The sequence below is a fragment of the Rhinolophus sinicus genome, chromosome 2 (assembly GCF_057876585.1).
Source record: "Rhinolophus sinicus isolate RSI-liver-muscle chromosome 2, RSI-T2T, whole genome shotgun sequence".
Taxonomy (NCBI): domain Eukaryota; kingdom Metazoa; phylum Chordata; class Mammalia; order Chiroptera; family Rhinolophidae; genus Rhinolophus; species Rhinolophus sinicus.
The window spans coordinates 123,011,651-123,027,880 of NC_142502.1; the positions used below are offsets into that span (position 1 = coordinate 123,011,651).

A 16,230-nucleotide genomic window follows, 5' to 3' on the forward strand; every position below is an offset into this window, starting at 1 on the left:
AACAGGAGTTGGCAGGTGATGAAGGCAGGAAAGGTATTCTAGGCAGAGGTAAGAGCACGGACAAAGGTCTGGACATTGGAGAGGTGAATGAAATAATATCATTAACATTTGTTTTTCATGTAAAATATCAAAATATAAACTCCCTGGGTATAACTGAGAACAGTTTGCCTCAACACACTTTGCATCTGTTAATACTAACCATGAGCCATTTTTAATCAACTTTAAAATCCATCAAAAAGAAAAAAAGTGTTATCTAAACATACAATAACTGTTTTAAGTACTGCACAAAATTGTCTATAAAACACGGACTTTAAGAGTTCAGCCCAAATATTCATAACTGACATGCAACAAAAGTGCTAGGCGTGCCTGGTGTCAATTTTTTATAAAAATGAGATGGAAGGAGAAAACAATTGGAAGGACCCCAAACATAATCTGTATGAGACCGCCACCAAAAGCATCTGAAACATAATCTTAACTTTTTTGTGTGCATATCAAAAAAACAACCGTGCCACATCAATGGAGGGAGGCACTCCTTGCACTTCTGAAGCCCTAACCATTTTCAAAATACGTTCACCCTCGTTATCTCATTTGATAATCACAAACATCCTTTTTGGAAAGTAGGCCTTGGCATCTCAATTTCTCAGAGGATGGAGAAAAATAAAGTCCTTCCCCAGAGCAAGAAGGGGGCACACCAAGGGTCCCCTGGCCCTGCTCTCCCCATCTCAACTCACTGAGTCGGCTCGTTAAGCTTCCAGGCAAAGAAATTAAATCACTACATACAATTCTGCAAAGCAAATTAAAAATGTTTACTGTTACCCATCCAATTTATGGGAATCATAAAAGTAAGCTAAACGAACGGTGACAACCTGGGGACATAAAATATGCAGTATAGGTCTATTACTTCACAGCTACAGTCCTGTTCCTGTTTGTAAAATGATCAACACCTGTGCTGAAAAATAGGAAGGACAAGAAATGGGGAGTGGGGACAGGGGAAGACAGGGCAGGTGATGACCTCATGATGGAAGGCTGAAGACCCCTTTCCATGCTGGGCTCTGTCACTGCCGAGCCCCAACCTTAGTTTCCCCTTCTGTAAAATGATGGTTCTGGTGGCCTGACCTCCAGCTTTATGGCTCTCTGACTCCCTTTAGAGGACACACTCCTGGGGGAGACGCAGCCATGAGAATCGCAGTCTAGGACTGGAGTCTCTCTTTCAGATCGTTGCTTCTCCACACACGCCCAATTTTTCTTCGCTTCAACTTGAAGAGGAGAAAAAGACCAATTTAAAAAAGATTCAGCTTATCTTCTATCATTTTGGAAGCTAACCCAAATACTTCCCAGAAGTTGCTTGATAGTTACTGAAAAAGGAAATTGCCAAAGTAAAATGTAAACTGTTTGTCTTAAAAAATGGCAATCTGTAGTTGGGCATAATAAAGAGAACAGGGCGTGAGGATAAATACAGCATTTTACAGTCCAGCTTTAAGCGAGTTCAGGCTTCTACTCTGGCTGGAAAAATCTCCTTGGGATGTTATATTTGCCCTAGAACATTAATAAATCCTGGGAGGACGGGGGCTCGCTGCTGAATGACTCAGGGGTCTGGGAGCACCATAATTTACCGGAAACAGCTATGCACGTGCTGCCACCAGGTAAGTCGCAATAAAGTGCTCAAAGGTGATCTTGGTTTTAATTCTGGGTTTTGAACAATCTGCCCAGGACTACTAAGAGAAGCACACTTCACAATTTATGGACCTCATTGCGTGTTCTTTTTGAAGTTCTTTCATATTTCCCACCAAACGTTTCCCTATTTGGGAAAACTGGGGAGACCCACTTATCCCAACCATGCACACCTCTTGCCCGACAGGGAGTTGCAAAATGTAACCCCCAAAAGCCATGGAGGTGCTGAAACCACGATGCCAGAAATTCTGTGTGCACAGAACCGGCCAAGAGGGCATTCACCTGGTCCAGCCTGCCCCTTTCAAAATTGGGACTCAGTTCCTCTTGAATCAAAATGAACTCCTGACCGTATTAATTCACGCGAGGTTGGAAACCGCAGCCCCACCATCCCTGACAGTCACGGGCATCCCCTGTTCTCCTTGCACAGGGCACAAGTTTAACTTGCTTGCCATAGCCTAAAAACCTTCCCAAAGCAGTTTGTTTTCATAACTCTCGGAAGCAATGCAGCGCCCGGAATAATTCCGATAGATGTTATCGGAATAAATCAAATAGATGTTATTAAAGGATTCTGAGGAAAAAAAAAAGAAATATCTCAGGTCAGGGTAATTAATATGCTCATTCTGAGCAGGCACTGGATGGCTCAGCTGACCTCTTAGGTGCGGGTGTGGCATAAATCTGAGCAAATGGGCCAAACCCATTTGGTTTTGGGTGTGCCCAGGTATGCCAATCGTTGGATACACCAAGTTAGCTTGTGGATGTTTATTGGCGGTTTTATGATGGGAGCAGGAAGAGAGACAAAGACAGAACTGACCTGAAAGGGCCCTTCAGTGCTCTGCCCACAAAACCAGCCCCGCACCACTGCCCACGGCTGCCCAAAGCAGGAGGGGGAAGCAGGCTTGGGTTTTCTGCACTGCCCCTCGTAAGCCCAGTGGGCTGCTCCCCAGTAAATGCTTCCTCAGGAGTCAAACTGAAGAGCAATGGCTTAGAGAAGCCTGTCACCCAAAGGCCTTGAATACCTCCCCTCCTTTCCCACACTGAGCACCGAGGTGTGCTCGCATGTGGAGGGGAAAGGATGGCGGGAGACAGTCACGTAAAACTTGGAGACTCCTAGAAGCCTTCACCACAGAGAAGTCAGCTGCTGGTGTCCAGGCCCTGGGGCAGATGAAACTCAGGGGACATGATGTCTCACAAATGTGGCACTTGATGGCCCCACCTTTCATGCTGACTTCTTTCTGTGCTCAGCTGAAGAAAAGTACACCTGACTCCAGGGAAAATGAAGGGAGATGGAAGAGGTGTCCTGATTGAACAGTCCTTATTACAGCAAAAGAAACAATTTTGAAAAGCAGGTTAGTACTGAAAGATGGCAAGAACAGAACAATGATTTCGGCCTAAATAAGGCTCCTTTCACAGGTAGCCTCGTCCTCCTATAGGTCGGGTTGAACGCTGAGCCACTGCCAGGATCTTCTAAGTGCTTGGCTTCTACAGTTTAAATATTTCATTCTCCCCCATCAAATTGGAGTTGTTTTCCACCCCAGCGTGAACCCTGCAGCCGCACAATAACCTCACACTCCAGAAAACCGCTTAAACTGAAGAAGTCATGTTCCAGATGCTTAATTTGTTTTATACACATCCTATCTTCTTGCAAGTAGCATTTCAGAAAAAGTAAATAAAACCCGATGGTTCTATTTTTGGTCCCTCTTTAAAGGGCTCCACGCAAGTTCCTGCTCTGAATGCCCCTCATGCAAGTCATTTCACTGCCCTGAGCCTTGGTGTCATGTATGTAAAATGGGAATAAAACAGTGCTTCCTTCCAGAGATTGCTGTAAAATCAAATGACCTAATATGCGTGACAGTGACAGGTGGACACAAGCCCTGTCCCTGACCCCCAGACCTGATATTTTACAGGTCTAATGTATCATGGAAAAAACGATAAAGAGATGCCCAAGGCATGGCAGTGACAGAATTATGGGGGGGGGGAGTACAGGAGTTAAAGTCCTACTTCTGACCTTGCCCCCCACGCCTGAGAAGCACTATTAGAGGTCGTTCAATAAATTGACCTTTTATTCTTCATCACAGACACCAGTGAGTTCTGTGCATTTATTCTGCTTCTCTGGAAGGAAGTCTGATGTCAGCACCCGCAGGAAGAGAGTGGGTTCCCAGGAGTGAGAGTGGATGGTCTCTGTCCAGCCTTGGGCCTGTTTCTCCTTGTTCTGGCTGCCCCAGGACTCTGACATCCTTATCTTATCGTACTCATATGGAGAGCAGATTGAGTAGCACAGAGATAGATAAGACAACCTGGGACGAAGCAGCCTGTTCAGGCTCTTTCTCCCAGAACCTCTGGGTGGGGAGCGCTGGGCTGAGGCCAGGGAAAACCTCATTCTTACAGGCTAGCTGGATTCCAGCCTCAACAGAGAAAAAAGGGAGTACAGATCCTCCTGGGAGGGGTCAGAGGGACCCGCAAGCAGGGAAAGACCCCTTGGCTTTCTGAACCTTTAGTTTCCATCGGGAAAATGTGAGCCATGTTGTACCGGGCAGTCACCAAGGTCCTGTCTTAGTCCACTCGGTCTGCCACAACAAATGGCCATAGACTGAGTGGCTCAAACAACAAAATGTAAGTCTCACAGCTTTGGAGGCTGACCAGGGTCCCAGCATGGCCTGCAGATGGGTGACGTCTAGCTGGCTCCTCACATGGCAGAAAGAGGGCCAGCTTTAATACCATCCATGAGGACTCTATCCTCACGACCCAATCACCTCCCAAAGGCTCCACCTCAAATACCATCACTTTGGGATTAGGGTTTCAACATAAGAATTTGGGGGAGGGGGGAAGGGGACATTCAGTCCATTCCAGGTTCTTTCCTTCCATCTCAAGATGAACTTATTAGCAGTGTGTGTGTGTGTGTGTGTGTGTGTGTGTGTGTGTGATCCAAAGACAAAGCTCTGGGTCCCCTTGAAAGTCATGTGATCCTTGTTCTTTAGGGGATTTTGACACAGGAGGAAAGTAACAGATCCACCCAGGGTGGTCAGAGCTAGGCTCCAATTCTGCAGACCAATCCTCTTTAGAACAAAGCAGAAGGTCACCAAAAAGAGCACATGTCACATTTATCATGGCAAAAGGCCCCATATATCCCATAACACCTCGCAAGCCATGAGAATACATGGAGTCCATTTGATTTGACTTGAATTTTCAGACACAAAAGGTTATCAGGCTACTTTGTTCTTATAAATGGCAAAAGCTTTTGAAAGTAAATTGTGTAACCCCGAGCCACTGCCAGGACCGGCTAAGTGCTTGGCTTCTATAGTTTACGTTTTTCACTTTTGCCCATGATGTCAGCTTTCATGAGAACACTGGGGTGTACTGTGTTTTTAGTTGCTAGCATGTACCTATCTGAAGAATGTACCTTCTTTCTTCATTCAGAAAGAAATCACTTTAAGGCTGGTATGTCCCTCAACGGGGAGGCGTTCAGGTGATGAACTGATCAGAGCAGCAAGCAGTAGGGACCATCCCACGACTCTTCATTTCTATAGAACTCTTCAACATTCCCTCCTCTTGATTTTCGCCGTTCACTATTAATAGTTCCCTTCTACAGATGAAAAGACTGAGTTTGGGGCGTATGTCACTTGCCAAGGTCACTTGGCCACAGTGACCATTTCAGGGCATCAATGCTTTCTGCCATCTTCATGAAACCATTTTTAAATATTGCTGACCCTATATAGCAATGGCCATTCTTGTGCTGATATAAAGTCAGGTCACAGGTCAGCGCTGCTACACCGAGGAAAAGGCGGAGTGTTTTATAGGGATCGCACATTCACAGGTCGTAATATATACACGAGCTGCTAAACCCAAGCTGTTACAAACACTCACACAGCTTTGTGGATGTTGTCTAATGTTAGCTTCCCAAGGAGCACGAACTGGGGAGTGAGACTCTGCTGCTTAATAGAGAGCCATTCTTGGACACACGGCAAGACAGAGACAGGGGATTTTGTACGTAGAAGATGGACAGCTGACCACTTTGAACAGCTAAGTCATGCAAACCCAGCACAACTTCATAGAAACTAGGAACACAAAAGGAACTATTCTTTTTTCTCTTTTCAATTCAAGCATGACATCTCCTTCATTAGGAGCCTTCACTGTTCCCCAGGTCTTGGGCAGAAAGGGGCCAGGGCAGGTCTCTGAAGCTGGTTAGCGGCAACTTGGTTGGTGTGTGTTTAGAGAACGCCACCAGTCCAAGCCGGGGAGACAAAAGAGAGAAGAAACCCAACAGAGTCGAAAGAGTGACAAGCCACTCCCCCCAGGGAACTCCATATATTCCCAACAGCACAAGTCCCAATACACGGGACAAATTTGAGCCCGCCCACTCCCTGCCCAGACATGGCTATGTTCATGGAGCAGAGGGGAACAGAGCCCCTGGACTGGTGCAGCCACGCCACGGGCCCTGGACGGACGCAGCCACGCTGCGCCCTGGCTCAGAAGGGCATATACAGCCAGGAACACCTCCCAGGCCACCGCTTGGAGCAGGAGACAATGACTGACTGGAGAACTGCCCCCAGATGGGAAGGCAGACGTGAGTGGCTCAGTGTGAAGGAAGCAGGGTGCTTTCTCATTTCCTTAGACAGTTAGGTGGATCACATCTGTCATTCGGCAGTCAGAGGCTGGTATAGGTTCCTCTCTCATTCCTTCCACAGAACGCTTGGGAGACCTAATTAATGTGCCTGCCCAGCATGAAGCCTTGGGGGTACAGGGGGGCTCACACACCCAGCCTGAGCCCAGGCTCAGTCATGAGAGTGACATGCACACGTATTGACAAGGCTGAAGATTCTGGTGGCTGAACAGTGTCCGACACTGAACTGTGAGAGAGTGGAGCTCAGCCAGGAAGTGTCCCCTTGCTCACTGGGCAATAAGCAAAGGACTCAGGGATCTGGGAGCTAACAGTCAGCTTGCTGGGGGTGAATGATGACAAAGAAGGTGGAAACGACTTAGAGGCTGCCGAGTTGAGATAGTGGCCGAGTCGGGGAATGACATGTGTGATGCAAGGGAGGTGTCTGCTTTCATCAAGGTCACCTTGAACCCTAAATCAAGGGACCCTGGGTTCCCCCTCTGGATGCAGTCTCAAAAGTGAGGCCTGTCCTGATCAGATGAAAGAAGAGAGTCAAAGGGTGGAGGTATGGTTATTATTATTATTTTTTAATTTAATGAGCTGCCACCCCCTTTTGGGAAACCTGGTGTGTGGAAGTGAGTTGTAGATTCCAGAAGAGTGTGACAGGTGCTTCCATAATCCTGGGACTAGGCAGAGCGAGGCCACCTCAACACTCTCTGAGTAGGGAGATGAGGGACAAGAGGCTGAGAGTGGGAACGCTGTGGGAAAAGTCCCACAAGCAGCTCAAAAGAAGCCCTCTCACCTCAATGAAATCAGTCTGTCCTGAACCATAAATCCAAGAGGTTATTACCAGCCAAGGGTTTCATATGGCTGGAAAGAGAAGCAAGTTGTCTTCTAGGAGAGACCATGAAACCTCTCCAGGATTGCCAGGCTAATGTGCAGAGTGAATTCCTCTCCCTGACAATCACCGTGAAGGGGAAGGGAGGAGAGACCATAAAAATAAAACCAGGAAGGAAGCTTTGGCAAAGTCAAGAGTGATCTCCTTTGGGTCTTTAGATGAACTGCTATTCCACAGCTACAGAGCAATCATTCCGGGCAACACTCCACACAATACGTCTGCCTTCACCCCCAACACACACACACACACACACACACACACACACACACACTATGGTTTTCAAGTTTTCCTCATAGATTTATTAGATCAAGATCTCCAGGGAAACGGGCATTTTGCACAGTGACTGGGGACGATGCTGTCGGCCACGTCTTTTGTAGACAGGACAAATCAAAGGGCTGATGTAGCAAATAAGTGATTCATTGGATCAAGGTAGTGTGGTGGGTTCCTCCCTGCCCTTGCCACCACCCACCTCCTTAACAAAAATCTCCAGTAGGAGGCAGTGTCTACCCCCTCCCTGACCTGTCAACAGGCCGCCTGAGGGTTCGCTCTGGGGTGTGTACACCTATCATACTGCCTATTTGAAATAAGCTTTAACCTTGCAAAACAGAACAGAACAGTGGAAAATCGAATCCATTCAGTTCTAAAACAGAAAGTACTGGGTTTTTCCATATAACCTTAAAGACAAATCTGAGCCTCCCCGGACTATTAGTGAAACTACCCCCAAAGGACTGAAGACCCACAAAGAGGACCAATGATTAGACACCAGACTTGAAATGGAATGATCCCCTCCCTGGGAACTTCCTTGAAACTAGATTGCTTTCTCTAAATTAGGGAGAAAATAAAAATGTTCCTATTTATATGCCAACATATAGGCATTCATAAAAATGTATTAAAAATGGAGGTCTTTTGTATTTCTTGGTGGCCTCAGTGTCCTCTGTGACCTGTCAGGTTATTGCATGTAGTTTAATGACTAATGATTCTATGCATGTTAGCATATATATGGGATGCTTTGTGCGTATACGAAGACCAAAAAGCTCTGTTTCATCATGTCCTTCATGATGTCCCCAAGAAGCCTACTGATAGTTGTTTTTTTTTTAAGTTTTTGTTTTTGTTTTTTCTTAAGTGGTCCCATTTCCTCCAAGAAGCTTTTTCTTTTGTCCTTTGGCCTTCTTCTTTCATGTGAGAGGACATCGTGTGACTAGTGTCCCTGTGCCATGCATTAATATTTAGGACTGGGGAAACAGAAGGGTCATCTGGAGGTCCAGGCATGTGAATGGTGCTTCTCAAGTGTACATGCCCCGGAAGGGGAATTAACATTTCTTAGGAGTTTCATCCATCCATTTGCTTTCCTGTCTTCTCTGCAGAACTGGGAAATTTCAAAAAACACAGAAACTCACAGTTCAGCTATGCATCATGCAATGCACAAAGTATTTGCTTAAGTGACTCCTATATATTCAGAGAATGAATGTCTGGCAGGATGTGAACTCTATGGGTCCTGGAAGCAACAAAGCTTCTAAGAAATGCTGGGGGCAGCCTGCCATCTGACTGGATTGAGAAGGGTCTGGAAGGCTGTCTCCTCAGAGTTTTCTTGGACACAGATCACTGGAGGGGTGTCTCCTAACACCATTTGCAGGAATCTTTTGAACTGCAAGGGTGATCCAGGCTATTCAGTTTTCAGAGAGGTTCAATTTTAAATATTCTTTTGCATGCTCACAAACCACCAAAACAGTCCAAAAACGATCACCGTGGACTATTATGTAGCCATTAAAATTATGTTTACATGAAATGTTTAATGACATGGGGAAACGCTTATGGCCAGGTTAAGGCAAACCACCAGAATAGAAAACTATAAAAAATATTACCTCTACCATGTGAAAGGCATAGAAAAATGGAAAAGACTGATAATATGTAGTGTTGGTGAAGATGCGAAGACATGGAGACAAGACAGCCTCACATGCCGTGGGTGGGAAAAGACCTGGGCGTAGTTATTTTAGTCATCAATTTGACAGCGTCTGTCAATACTGCAAACAGATGTGCCTCTTTACCCTGAAATCCCCTCCTAGCAATCCCTGGTTGAGAAAAACTTGAAATGTACCCAAAGATATACAGCTAAGGAAGGTAAGACAAACATTGTAATAGTAGAGAAGTGGAAACAAAGCACAATAAATGTTTCACAATGGGGAATGGGTTAGATAAGGGGTCAGTGGTACTTCTGAATATTACTATGTAGCTTTTAAAAAGGATGAAGTGGATATAAGAAATCAAAAAAAAAGTCTCATACCATTAAAAAAAGTCACTAAATAATATACATATAGTGAGTTCAGTTGGTTTAAAAAGAAAACACACATACAGGGGTCTCTATATGTACAAGCAACAAAACAATGAGTAACAGAATATACCCCCATGGTTAACAGTAATTACCTGCGGAGAAGGGTGGAGAGCTGTGGAGGTCATCCATTAGGATGCTTTTGGGTACAACTAATGGAAAACCTAACTCAACCTGCTTTAATTGGCCAGGAAGGTTTCAGGATGTCATAAATGTTCCAAAGCAGAGACTTCTCCTTGGGTAATTCAGAAGGTCAGAGGCAATATGGAGGCCCTATTTTTCACCTCTGCGTTCTTTGGCAGGTCAGCTGAGACTTGGACCTGCCCGCTCTGGTGCCCCACTCATAGGCATGATATGTCCAGGACATGAAAAGGGCTGGTTGAGTCCCTCACCTCCTTTTAAGCGCCAGGGAACCTGCCCAGTACCCCACCCTGATGTTTCATTGGCCAGGGCAAGGTCCACATGCTCACCTGAGCCAATCACTGGCAAGGGCAACAGGCCCACCAGGGTTACTTGGCCAATCAGGACTTACCCTGAGACATGGGGTAGGGTAGACTCCTGAACAAAATCAGGTTTCCGCCAGGCAGAAAAAGGGCCGGGGGTGACTGCTGGGTAGCTCACAGAGGCTGACAGGGGTCTTTTTATTTTATCAGAAATGGTTCTGAATTATTTGAAATTCTTATAAGATTATATTAATTTTTAAAAATCTAACGAAAAACATTTGAATAAATAGAAAAAGGACTGCAGGGAAATACACCTTGAGATTGTGGGTAATATTCATTTTCTTCATTCTTTTCTATATTTTCCAAAATTTAACTATACTTTTATACCAGAAAAAAAGTAATTTAAAAAATATTCACCAGTGTTCAATATTTCGACTTTCAAGGGGCAAAAATATTCCTCGTGAAATTGTACAGCGCCATTTTTGGTTCAGAAGAGCAGTGACACGCGTCTCAGCTGTGTCACCTGCCTTTCTTTCAATGGGCTTGTGCCCACTGGAAGCCAGAATGAGTTTCAGTGACGGGGAAACATAATCCTCCGAGGCAGCAAAGTAAAGCAGCACATGCCACAGCGTTGGGTCTCTGGGTCTCACCTCCCACCCGCTGGCCCACCACTGCTCTGAGCTCCATTCTGGGGGCTCCATGCTCACTGCCCCCTTTCTCTCCCTTGTTACCCCCCCTCCCCACCACCACCTCGGCCTGCCCTGGCCATTCTCTTACAACTTGGCTTTCAAGGTTTATTTGGGGAAGGAGGGAGGCATGGAGCAGGAGTGGCAGCAGAGAAATCTCCTTTGTAAATAATAAATGAATTCTCTCTCTCTCTCTCTCTCTCTCTCTCTCTCTCTCTCCATACGTATTTGTATATGTACATCCATATATATATATATATATATATATATATATATATATATATATATATATAATACAGGGAACTCTAAAATATATGGAACTCTAAAATATAAAAATATATAGTTCTATTTTATATATACGTGTATATAAAAGTAAAGAATGTTGATTGAAGCATTTTGAGGGCCGCCCAGATTAGCTCTCCTGAGATCAGGATGAAGGGGACCACTGACTTGGAACACCCATCTTCCCCAGATGTCAGCAGGAAGCAATCATCTCAGAGTATGAAGTACAAAACGTCACCCTGGTGAGTTCCGACACACCCGGCATGCATTTCAGGTAACTCATACTAAAGTGAAAAGGACTGAATGAAGGCCTGAATCCTTAAAAGCGCCCTCCCAGGGAATGCAACAACGCCCCTCAGAGAGGACAGGTGCCTGACCTGCCGTCCGCACCAGAGTTTTTGGAGTGCATGATTGCCACAACCACCAGTCGGCCTTGGTCCACAGAACCTACAGGATAAGACCCAGGAACAGCCTCAGGTAAATGTACAGCCAAGAGGGCTACTGCCAAGGCTAACCAGAAGCCAGGGCATGCAGGAGAAGAGTGGAGATGTGCGTCCTCCTGATAATTCTGTTTTGCATCTGATTTACGTCCACAGACTGCCCTCCAGCCCTAGCCCGACTCTACCCCACTGGCCTTGGGTTTGTTGGTTAACCAAATTGAATCTCTAATTGGTGAACAACTCATAAAAAATATTTTAGGACCCTCTTCTTTGTCCTTGGCTACCAGCCCCCTCTCTCCCATCAACAGTAATAAAAACAGTCACTTTTGTGGTGTCCAACACGGGTCCTTGGTTGGTAACCCTACAAACACCACAAGGTAAGCATTATTCATACTCTTTTTTTCTGAGGCTCAAAGAGGTTAGAAAAGTTGCTTCAATCACACAGTAGCTGAGCAGGGAGGCTACCCCAGGTCAGTCTGATTTCAGAATCTGTGTTTTAGTTCCTGCCGAGTCACAAAGACTAGAGGTCATGGTCAGTAATGTGGGAGCCCGACCAGAAAATCCCCTTTCCTGGGCCCCTCCCTGGCCACCACCCTGCAGAGTGGCATTCCAGGACCTTGTTTTCAGTCTAGAAAGACTCTCTCCCTCCCTTTCTCATCTGTCAGCTCCTTGAGGGCAGGGACGTCTTTATTTTTCTGTCATGTGGGTCTACTACGTAGTAGATGCTTAGGAAACATATGCTGGGTTGAATTAGGTGTATTCCAGAACCTTTCCCGTGTGTAAAAGCATCAGAGGCACCTGCCAGCTTGTCAGAAATGCAGAATCTGGGGTCCCCACCCAGACCTGCTGAGTCAGCACCTGCATTGAACCAGGTTCCCAGGCATTACTTGCACTGTACAGAGAAACGATGGTGAGTGCCCTCTACCTTCGTTAAACCAGTTTTTTTCACACCAAGTGTAGAAGATAAACTCTCTCATTTCTATTCTGAGTCATCAAATGGAAACCACATTTGTTTTATGACCCAAAGAAGTTCAAGCAGTCTCTGGGGGGAACTTTCCCTAAGAGATTAGTTAGCTTAAAAGGCCAAGTGGTCCCCAATCTCACAGAATTCAGGTGAGAAACAGTAGTGCGTTCGCTAAAGACTGCATTAGAAAAACTCCCCTTTTAAACATATGTTCACATTTAATAAGTTTAGTTAGTGTTCTAAGGTACTATTAATCATCACCAGATTTAAGCTGGAATTACTCATCGTTAAGCACCCCATTAGCATTCAGAAAATCCTAACCTTTGGATAACTGTCATTGACAATTCAGCTTGTTACCTACATTTATTTACTGAATGTCTATTATGAACAAGGCCTCATAAGGTGAGATGCTGTGGGAAACAGGAAGGTGGCAGTCCCTGAATGAAGTCCGGGAACTTGCTAATCGAATGCTCTGTAAGCAAATAATGCATCAAGTATCACTTCCACTATTTAAATGTGAAACTCAATTAGATGCTTCTATGATGCAGCCAATTAAACCGTTGGCGTAAAGCAGCCAAGAATACTGAGTCACTGGGCTATTTTCAACAGCTCCCAATCTGACCTCTCGGGAAAAGACAGGTCTCCATGTGCTTGGGATCAGCATGGGACAACCAGTGTCCGGATAACAATGGAAAGACTGACATTTCATGTAAAGAACAAAATACATACTTGTTTTAAAAATCAAGAAAAATGACTTAATTCTTTGGATTCTTAACATTCAAAAGCAAGACTTTGAAAAAATTAACATATAGAGATGGAAATATAAAAAGTATATGCATGCACTATTATTGTAATCTGAAAAAAAGCATTAATTTTGAATTTGTAACCTAAAAACAAGTGGCACTTTTAAGTGCCAGCTATAACGATTACCAAGAGTTAAAGATTGTTCAGAGAGAGAGAGAGAGAGAGAGAGAGAGACAGAGAGAGAGAGACAGAGAGAGAGACAGAGAGAGAGACAGAGAGAGAGAGGAAGTCAACTAAGATAAAAAAAAACACACATCAGGTCATTTTTTACCATTTTCATTGTTTTTATCATTTTCATTATTAAACAGCCAGGAACTGAAAAAACAAAAAACAAAAAAAGCAAAGCCCAAACTCTCAAAAGAAGCAAATGAGTTTAAAAACAATTGTTATTTTCTACATAAAGATGAATTCTTTAGTCACCATCTGAACACTCTCCTATCAGAAAATTTCTCACCAACACTAATTAGTAAAGCCTCACTTGGTTCTTTTCTTGGCTTGTTTAACTCTTTGGGACATAATGTTTTATTAATAACATATTTCCTCCAGAATGTATTCCCTTCTTTCGCCTCCATGGGAGTCACTCTGGGGAGTAGTGATAATAAAACCGATTCTACATTTGTGAACAGTGGGACAGATCAGCAACTAAATAAGAGGCATCCATTTCCAAGAGGAAAAAAATGTCTAAAAGCAGCACATTTACAATTCTTCTAAGCCACACTCCACATCTCTCTGTGAGATGGAAGACAACTATTGCATGTCTTTATATTACACGCTTTGTTTTTAACTAAATCTTTAAGTAGACTGCTGAGATACCAATACTTCTGTGGGTCCTGGTTTAGCTGTGTAATGAAGCACTGATTTTTTTTCACCCAGCTTTTGCAAAACAGTGGCCCAAGTCCGAATAACTCTTGTAAACATTATATTTATTTGAGGGTTATTTTAAAATACACCCTGGGGTTATCTGGGGCAAACTTTTCCTGTAAGGACATCTTAGTGGCAGAAAGAGTTAGTACTTGTCCTTGAATGTTGAACTGACGCCTCCTAAGGAGGGAGGGCAGCTCTGTTTTAATGCGAACCAGAATTAGTCGGTCAGTTCAATGGTCAGGGACTAAGTTAGGGTGAGACAGAGGTGTGCACAGCTGAACTTGGCCAGGAACTGCTTTAGAGCTAATTATCTTGGGAAGTCCAAAAGGGGGAAAAAACCCTCCTATTAAGCTAAAGAAGGTTGGGGTTCTGAATGATCAAGAATGAGCAGTTCCTCTCTAATTAAGTTAATTTAAGAACTACTCAGTACTTCACCAGTAAGGAAACAGGCCAACCAATTTAATGAATTTGGGGCCAGACACCAAAGCTGCAGGTATTAAAAACGGAACTCGTGGAACTCTCCCCTCTGGGACCCCTTCCAACACCTGTTGAATTGCAGGCCGGTTAACTTGGGAATGAAAAGCTTCACGGATACAACCTTGGGAGTTTTTAGACTTTCTGGAACTGCGTGTATTTTTAAGGTTTCCATCTTGCTTAATCAACAACACTGGTTACTAATTATTTATGAATCACAGGGCTGAAAACAAACTTTCTTACCTTGAGAAGTTAAGGAGTGGCAGGCAGAGGAGCCCAGCTGGTTTTGAATTTAGCCCCTTGGTGTACCTGTCTCTACCCCCTGGTTACCTACCCTGCACGGCTCTTTAGGAAGGTCAAAGGTGCGCCTCCCTCTTCGCTCGGGGAGGGGGCACACCTCCCAACAAAACGACACGCTGGCATTCAACCTGGGAGCTCCGAGTAACAAGCAAGGAGAGGCGAGGACCCAGGCTACGTGCCCTCTAAGCGTCCAGGGGGCAGACTCGGCACCCATTCCCGCCCGGAACCAATTCCGACCGACGGACCCCGAGAGACCGGAGGCCCCGGGCTCGCACGCCCCACTCTACGGGGGTCCTCGGCTCCCCCACGCTTCTGGAGGACGCGCGATGGGGCCCAGGGAGGCCAATGGGTCACCCTCAAGACTGCTGCCCAGCGCACGGCCTCCATCCACCCCGACGGTACCCCTTGAGCACCCCCAAATCCTGAGGTTCGGGGTGCCTCGTCCCCTGCCGCCTACGGCAACACGTACACGGAGCCCATCAGCCCGGCCTCTGCTGCAGTCCTGCAGGGCTGGATGTCCGGGCTGCGGGATCCGGGGAGGGGGCCACGACCCTGCGCCCCCAACCCAGTGCTGAGCGCCCCTCCCGGTCCTGCGCGTCCACCGCGCCGACGAGCAGGTGACCGAGTCCCGCGACTCCGCGCGTACGTCCTCCCGCCCAGGGCCCTCCGCGTCCCTGTGCGCAGCCCCTTACCTCGGAGCGGGCCGGGGCGGCCCCACGGGGCCGGGAGCGGACTGGGCCGGGGAGACGCGCCTCCCGCCGCCGCTGCCGCTGGAAGCCGAAGCGGGAGCGGGAGCGGGCGCGGCGAGCTCCTCCCGGGCGGCGGCGGGAGACGCTGCTCTCGAGGCCGCCGCCGCCGCCGCCGGGGCGCGGGTGTCGGAGCTACGCGGCCGCCAATCTCCGGCCGCGGCTGCGCTGGTTCCTCCGCTCCTGCGGGAGGCCGGCTGCTCGCGCGGCAAACTCTTCCGCACGCAGAGCCGGCTGAGAAACGCCGCCGCCTCTTCCTCCTCCCCCTCCCTCTTCCCTCCCCCTCCTCCTTCCCTCCGCTCCCGCAGCCGCCGGCCGGGTCTCTCCTGGCCGCACGCCGGGCCCTGGCCGCGACCCAGCTTGGGACAAGCACCCTGCGCGCCGATGGGCAGACGGACCCCGGACCCCAGCTTCCCTCGGAGGCGCAGACCCCACGCGCCCCGAGACCCCGCCGCCTCCGCAGGGATGCCCGGGACGCGCGGAGGGGTCTGGCATGGGGCGGGAGGGGGGGCGGGGTGTATGTGTGCTTAAAGATGAACTTGGCTGAGAGGAGAGGCGAGGGGATGCCGGGCTGAGGTCTAGTTTAAGTTCTCACTGAGGTAGCAAGGAATCTTCCTCCCCTGCCTAGTGCAGACCCTTGCCGTGCCCGCTGCCACCCTGCTGTCCCATGCTTTGGGGGCGAGCACGCGACTGTCGCCCCTCCATTCTGGGCGGGTCTGCGGGCAGGGCCAGACCCAG

General features: G+C 47.0%; 1 protein-coding gene across 2 annotated transcripts in view; it reads right to left on the bottom strand.

Moving 5' to 3' along the window:
- NPAS2 (neuronal PAS domain protein 2) overlaps window positions 1-15,982 on the bottom strand; it is a 145,693-nt gene extending 129,711 nt beyond the window's left edge. Inside the window, exon 1 of one of the 2 annotated variants that reach the window (XM_019753869.3) lies at window positions 15,439-15,982. The gene's annotated coding sequence lies outside the window, so the exon portion shown is untranslated. The remainder of the gene's footprint in view (window positions 1-15,438) is intronic. The other variant, XM_088796013.1, reaches the window with a different exon arrangement.
- Between the last annotated feature and the right edge of the window lie 248 nt (window positions 15,983-16,230).